The sequence below is a fragment of the Ooceraea biroi genome, chromosome 4 (assembly GCF_003672135.1).
Source record: "Ooceraea biroi isolate clonal line C1 chromosome 4, Obir_v5.4, whole genome shotgun sequence".
NCBI classification, from domain to species: Eukaryota; Metazoa; Arthropoda; class Insecta; order Hymenoptera; family Formicidae; genus Ooceraea; species Ooceraea biroi.
In genome coordinates, this window is record NC_039509.1 from 1894414 (window position 1) to 1902392 (window position 7979).

The 7979-nt window shown below is 44.2% G+C and overlaps 1 long non-coding RNA gene across 1 annotated transcript in view; it reads left to right on the forward strand.

Annotated features, from left to right (window-relative positions):
- Positions 1-7979, forward strand: part of LOC113561787 — a 59357-nt gene that overhangs the window by 24925 nt on the left and 26453 nt on the right. The gene's annotated exons all lie outside the window — the stretch shown is intronic.

The following is a 7979-nucleotide window of genomic DNA, read 5'->3' on the forward strand; positions in this document are numbered from 1 at the left end:
GATCATTCTCATTTTGAGCGATTCTACAGCATAATTCTGCTTGCATTTTGCATTCATGAAGAAAATACCCTTGTTATCATGATGACATTATCCCTCCTCCTGCATTAAAAAACAATGTTGCGGATCGCCATGATGCCGTACGTTCCTCTTGTTCTAATTTACGCTTTGCTGCATCACTCGAGTTTTATCACGGCTGAGTCGCGATTACATGTAGCGAAGAAGCACGTTTTAATAAACTCTCCGAGGAAATTTCAATATTGACGTCCGCGTTAACATCGGGATGCAATTTCAAGTATTCGCGTTGCACAGCGCGTTTTATTTAACGTTATGAAAAAATGGTGCACGCACTCGCGTGCCAAAAGCCCTTGAATTTGCCAGAGATCTCGTAATGGTACAAACTTGTGCGTGCAATAGAAACGTGCATGTTGCACGAGTTTTGAAGATACCATTGAGATTCACGAAGGCTTGACAAGATGGTTATCGAATGAATAAAAGTGACGTCTCGATCTGCTTCGGTAACGTGACGGAATTTTTACGTGTAATATAAGGTGATTCCATTTGATGTTAAAATTAGCAACGTTCTCCTTCTTTTTGGGGGGGCTTTATTCCACTCTCGTCATACCAAAGAATTCTTCTCAGCGAGTCTGCTATTTTCCTCGGCAAGCCTTTGTCCACGTTGCGGACAAAAGGAAAACATAATTCCTCCAACTTGCGTTATTCTTACGACCCCCTGGGCACCAGCATCAAAAAGAAACAACCAACATTTTCTTTGTTACCCCGTCGCTCGTCGCTTGTTGTTTCTACCGCGACTATTATCATCGTTATCGTTGGTAACGGCGAGATTTCAGAAATCGTGTCCGCGCTACAAATTCTCTCACACCATGACTTTAGTTTCATCTCGTTACCATGAAGTCACAATATTTTCAATAGCCTCTTCGATCATTTCTCGTTTCAATCATAAAGATTTAAAAAGAGCAATAAAATTCCAGTGTAGTGCAGTCTCAATTATCCGCAATACATCCATTGTCACTCTCAAAATTGTAAAAAATATTAACATACGCGACAGGAGATAAGTGATGAAAAGTGTATAAAAAGCGTAAAAAAGAAACGTGTATGTATAAAATGTGTATACAAAGTTTACACATTTAGCACGTCGGATATTAAGCAATAAATTTCTCTTTCAACATTTATCGTTAGTGATGTTTCTTTTTTGATGCTAGCACGGATATATATATATTGGTATTTTCTTTTTATATCGCGTAACCTCGTAACTACCCCCATTCGTCCTTCTCCGTATCCAGTTTTTATTTTCTTGTTGCTTTTAATCATGAAATTCGCAAAACCGCTCACGTCAGAGAGTCTCCGGAAGAGTTCTCGCGGCACTCCCAGCGCAGTAACTTTCATTTTATTTCCAACACAGTTTCTGGTTTCCTTTGAAAAGCTCAACTTACTTTCACCCACCTCGTCTTTTCTTTTTCTTCAGCTGGAAATCAGCTCCGTCGCACGTACTGCTAAAGAGACGAGGAGGAAGGCAGAAAATGTCAAGGGGAAGTCAAAGAGACACACTGCAAAGTAAAGCGAAAAGAAATCGATTGGGAATAATGTATCCTCTCGATCTGAAAAGCGCAGCGTATGAGAGCGAATATTTCAACCTGTAATATTTCGCGAAATATATCTTCCCGTCTGCCTTATCTGTACGCTGTCTCTCGGAAATGTCTTTTTACATTACGTTACATCGCGAAAGCGAGGAAAGGGTGAGCCGTCTTCTCGCTGCCGTTTTCATGGTATTCGCGTTGTTTCTCATTAGAAACGTCGACTTCAGCGAGAAGCTCGACTCAAGCTTCAAGCAGTTTACGTTTCTTATTTGGTCTCTCTTCTCTCTCTCTCTTTCTTTTATTTATTAGCCTCCTCTCATCCCCGTCACCACTGCGAAAGATTCTCAATTCTTCAAGCAGATATAAGGGAAAACGAAGATTGCATCGCAGGTAAGAAAAGACAAATGCCTGAAATCGCCGAGGAATAATTCCATTCGACAAAACATGGCGAGAAATGGATAGATTTCGCGAGATCTTTCCACAAGAGTGTGCGCGATATATTTCCTCTTCGGAGACTCCGCCGTGTACTTATATGAGATTCCTCAGACGAGAGGGAAGAAAAGGAGTCTCCAATATACGCGCTATTCCGTCGCTTTGTTCGGAGCTGCCGTCCGTCCACCCTCGGCGGAGTTTCTGAAATCGCTGGCTTCTAGTTTTCATTCTCCGTAGGAATTTTCGGAGCAGCTTCCAAATTTCAAGCGCAGTTTCCGATTTGCCTGCAGAATTTTAAGACGCTACTTTCTTTGCGCGCCACTTTCCTCGGTTGCTCACCGAGCTCTCTGTACTTTACCGAGATAGATGGTAAGAAATATCGGGGAGACGTGTAATCATAAGGAATTCTTGCCAATTACGCGAGTTCCTCGCTCTTTTGTTGATATTGGCTCCTCTGCGCTGGCTCGCCTACAAAATTTTCGAAATTGCTCACTTCAGAAGTTTCCACCGTGACCCAGTAACTTCTAACGACTTTTATTTCGCGTTTTAAAGTCCTCCAGTCCCTGAATCAGCTTCAGAAGTTCCTTTATTCGCCGCCCTTGCCGAAGCATCGCTTTCTTGCGCGGACGCGTATAGGGGATGTCGCGGAATTGCCGGACAGGTATATGTAGAGCTCTCCCTACGAAAGTCCCAGATTATTTCAGATCAATTCTAGAAAAATATCGAGGCGCTAATCGTTCATGAATCGCTCGGAGTCTTGAAGAATAAAAGTAAATCAAGTTTCAAAGATGTATTTGAAGATGGTGCTGAGTGCACATCAATCTCACATTTTCTTCTATCCTCCTTTTATCCTTACTTGCACCTTCGTGCCATGCACGGAAGCAGAAAAATGTATTCCATCCTTTTTACACTTCACTTAAGTCAGACGACAGAATTTTCAAAAATCGATCACCGTGAGACGGTCTTTCGGAGAAAGAAAGAAAGAGGGAGAGAGAGACCGAGAATTCTCCTCATAGTAACTTAGCTGACGTTTATTTCGTTTTTTGAAGTAGTTTCCGGTTTTCTTTGAAAGCTCCTTCATTTATCGTCTTTATACCTGCGCTCTCTTAACACGAGCTACACCGACTCCAGACTATTCCGCACCTTACCGAGTAAGGATAAAAAACCCTGGGCGAGGGTAGAGGATAAAGAGACACGCGGCTACATAAAACGAGAGGAAATTGAGCGAGGATAATGCGGACCTTCGATCCGAAAAGCAGACCGAGCGTTGGAAGCAGCGTCGGAATTTCCTTGACTTTTCGACGAGAAGGAGCGTAATATATCATCATCGACGTAACTTAATATTCCCACAGTTTCACATATCTACTTGACCCTCCGGAACACATGAGCGCGGCTCTCATATTTTATTCGCGCGCGAGCGGCAATAATGTACAAGATTAAAACACATGTCAACTCATATCTTCCTGTGTACCAAAGAAACGTGCAGGTCGCGCGTGAAATGAACGTCTAACACACTCCAAATAAAAATTTTCCCCTCTCGGGATGCTCTCGTGGATCACTTTGATCCACGCTATCCTCCAAAAAAACCAATACAAAGAGCGCAGTGGACGTTACTTCTTGTCCCTTCTTGAAGCTTCGTCGTCTTGCAATGACTGTTTAATTCGTTCATGCGAGAAAAATTTCACCCTCGTGGTTACTCACGGAAATACTTCTGTTTCACTTGCTGTATAGCGCTTTCACAGTTAGTTACGTACAACGCGAGCTCTTAGGTGTGCTTTTTAGTTTCCTTTAGAAAGATTTCGCGGTATTCTTCGAGTGCCGTATTCCGGAAAATGTTCTATCGTGCCACTCGCTAGTGCATGAATGAAATCTAAATTTCCCGGAAAAATCCCGAAGTTTACTGGTAACTTGGAAAAGTGTTCTTTAGTCGCAGAACTCACATTAATATCCAGACATTTTATTATTCCACTTTTAACAGTACCGAAGCATTTCCTTTCGAAACATTGGAACGTACACTTCTGTCTCTGAAAATCTCGATAGCAAGATTGCGTCGATTAGAGACTTAAACAGCTCTGTCAGTCGGTGATTCGTCGGATTTATTCGCCAGTCTTTGACGAGAGGAGCGAAGAAATGGGAAACGGGCGCGCGATGATAAGCGGAGCGAGAGAAGATCGTCCTATAATAACGCATTCCTTTATTTGATTCCGAAAAAAAGAGAGGAAACCAAACGATCGACAGCGACGGATCTCCTTTTCCATGGACGTGCGCGATATATTTCCACTCCATAATTTCATCTCTCCGTCCTTCGCGTACGTGCCTAGAAATTAAAGTAACGGGCGAGTCGTCGCCCGAGTGCAAATTTCGCGTACGTCTGCCGGTAATGGCATTAGCGTGCGTCGCTAACACGTCACGAAAAGTTGGTTCTTCGCGAAAGGCGGGTTAATTCGATTAAAACTCGCGCCATTAACAAAACTGTCGGCGCTTTTAATACGCGCGAGCGTGTATGCCCATCTTTCCACTAATAACAACAATCACCCGCTGCGTAATGAAGACACGGAAAAGCACGGCGAGAGATTCAGTGCTGTGGTAACGCGAAAAAAATTCGGCCTTTTCCGCGTCTTCAGTTATATGCAAAACGGCAGACTACGCAAGACGTCAGGCTTCAATTAAAATTCACTCCGATAACGTGAGCGTGCGTTGAACGCAATGATTTATACACTCGGCGAGTCCGGGAGGGACAGACGTTTAGCAAAACCGCAAGCGGGGAAAGCGTTAATTATAAACCGGTGCGAATAATGCGCAGAAATGCGAAGGCAGGAGTGATGCACGCGTGAAGCGTACACGGGACTGCTGTAAATAATGATACAGTATTATTTGCGGCGTGCCGCGACGTGCAGCAACGTAATTTGTGCCGATCTAATTGCGATTCACGCTGAACGCGCGCATTACGTAACGTCAAATTTCGTGATTCGTATGTGCGTCCATCGTCCGTGATTTCCTTCTTTCCGCGCGATACCGTGATATTTCTCTCCTTTATCATAATCGATGATAGTAATGATCGATGCACTCATGCACGTGTCGCGTTGAAAAATACGATGTCGCTCGTAGCGACCGCGGTAATGACAATGTCGAAAAGATGCCTTTGTCGCAAAACGATACATGCTTTGCACAGGCCACAAGTGCGTGAATGCGCCATCCGTGAAACATAATCGAGTTATCGCGTAAAATGTAGTCCCGACTGTCGCGACCAGGCCGTAATTCCCTTTTGGAATCCGCCGAGGACGCATAACGCCGTTTGGATGCGGTAGAGAAAGGGGAGGGTGGCAAAAAAAAAGCAGATACACGCGAGATACATTTTCCTGTCCAGCGATTTCACCGCTCCCGCTTTTTCATCATTTAAACACGGTGCACCGACGATACGCGGAATGTTGGTATCACGGCACGGAATTATGCACGAAAGAAAATATTCGAAAGTAACAAAACGGTATCGCGCCCGCGCGCGCGCTGCAGGTCCATAAAATACGGTATCGCGATTCGACGAACGTTGGTAAAATATGTCGCAACGGCAGTTGCGTCAATCCAACGCGTCACATGCTTTATGACATGAAATATTTCTCAAAAGCAGGATTTCAAAACGGTGCAATTTGAGTCAGTTTAAAGCGACATATAAACACAGGGGAAAATAATCCCTATGTTTATTTGCAGTAACGGGAACGTGCGTGAATTGGCGTAAAGCAATCCCTTTTTGCCGTATCTATAGCATCGGGAATTGAACGTGCACCGCCGAAGTTATACCGATTTCAATCCTTGCTCAAAAGTACAGTTTATTTGTGCCGTATTGACAGCTGCAATTTTGTATCGATTCCCTGGTTTTCCGACGCGCCGTGCCTGGGAAACTTTCCGAAACATTTATAAATCTGCCCTCCGTGGACGAATCGGAATATAATTTCCCTGACAAAACGTCAGTCAGACAGCTCAGTGTGTGACACGGCGATCTCCCTTCGCTTCCATAATACTCTCTCTAATACTCTCTAATGCTCATTTCGCTCGTGCTCCAGCGTAATTTTGAAAAAGCATCTCTCGATACTCGTACGCATCCGCGCGCACTGGCTTCGCTCCTCTCCTGGTACAGCGAGACATTTCTCTTCTCTCCATAGCAAGATAAAAGCTTCCACCATTCCAACAGTGCGGTACGATCGAATGCGGGAAACGCGAGGGAAGGAAAGAACGAACGGGAATCGGAGAACGGCCTTTGGGAATCGATACTTTCGACGTCGTTCGAAAGCGATGCCTTCGAAACGAGTTACTCCCGGCTACGAGTTTCTTCGCAAAAATTTCCTAGGTATTGTGTTCCACGGTAATTGGGTACTTCCAGCCTTATTCCCGGTCGAGGTTTCCCGAAAATAACTGGCGCTCGCCCCACCGAGAGAATCCGTTCGGAAGTTTTTCGCGTGGTCCGCCCACCCCAGCGCGATCGGAATGATGAGAGTGCCGGTCCGCTTTTAACCCTCCGTTCCCTCCGCCAGCTACCCCTTCCGCATGCAGAAAGATGAAGCTATTACGGGGTACAACTGTATCATTGCGAATTCCAGCGACGGCAAATACTCGATGACAAAGGCGATCTCAAATGTTTCTCAATATTTGTTCTTACGCTCCGATCGCGATACAGCGGATTCCCGTATTTCCTGCGCTGCGTACCTGCAGATTGCAATCCGAGACGAAAATCCACACGAATATGAGAAATACGGAGCCGGTATTTGTGTATAGAGTATTGCATAGAAATTGCTAGAGATGATACGCGATACACGCGTCTGATGGAGGGTACAATATATGCTGCTATAGTTGGAACCGAACAATCGGATGACAGGTAAATGTGCATCTCATCAAGATACCGGGCGGAGTATTTTGATGAGTAGTAGTCGCGGCTTTCAACGGCGAAAGTTTGTGAAAAGAACGTGGCCTTATGCAGATAATTATGCTCTTAAAGAATTCGTGCGGCGTATTTTTTAATAATGTAGGGGATGGCGGGGAAGGACTCTTTCCGTGTTCGTTCAGCTTAATGTTACCGGAATAATTTAACGTGACCTCCGCCGTCTCTCGTTATTGACGTGCCACTAACGCGGTAATGGATTCTTACTTAATGATGAGACCCGCTCGGATTTCTGCCAACAACCTATCGAAATGGCGGAATGGCTCAGCATCCCTGTACATCAGACCCCCCTCCGAGTCGAGCTTCGATGTTGCCTGATGTTGCCTACATCTCATTTGCGCCGGAAACGTTTAGAGGATGCAACTTGATACTTGCTTTCTTTCTCTCATGACAGCATTACAGCCGCATATATCACAGTCGCAAAACAAGGGTCTTTATATCATAACTATAGTTTATCAAATATGATTAATTATGCAGATAAGAAAATTAGGACGCGTCGATTGTAATTTTTTCTAAAAGATAGTGAAGAGAAGAAATTTTATTGAGAATAGTAAATGATCTCCCCAATAAAACAATCATTAATTTACCAACAAATTGAATGTGTAATCGTCAGTTTAACTTTTGCAAGGATCGTCAGAATCGCGATAGTCAACGTGATAATTTTCTTCGCTGTCTGCACTTTAGCTATCATCTAAGGGGATAGGTGAACTGCCAACTCAGACTTGCTTAACCCTCCCAGACTGTCGGTGCCAGCTTTGGTCTTTTTTGCTTAGCGGAACTTGCATATCATGTGTCAGACGCAAAAATCTGAGGGATACGGCCATGGTAAAAGCCAATGCTTCTACACTTACTTGAGCTTTGACTACAGGCGAGACAGTCTCGATTTAGTCGCTGTCTCGTCTTGAACGTAGATACTTCCAGAAACATTGGCGTCGATACTTTCAAGACATTAATAAGCTTTCGCTTGATTGAAATTTCATCCTTAAGCGTCAACTTCCGCAAAATGCTTTATCCACGAGCAA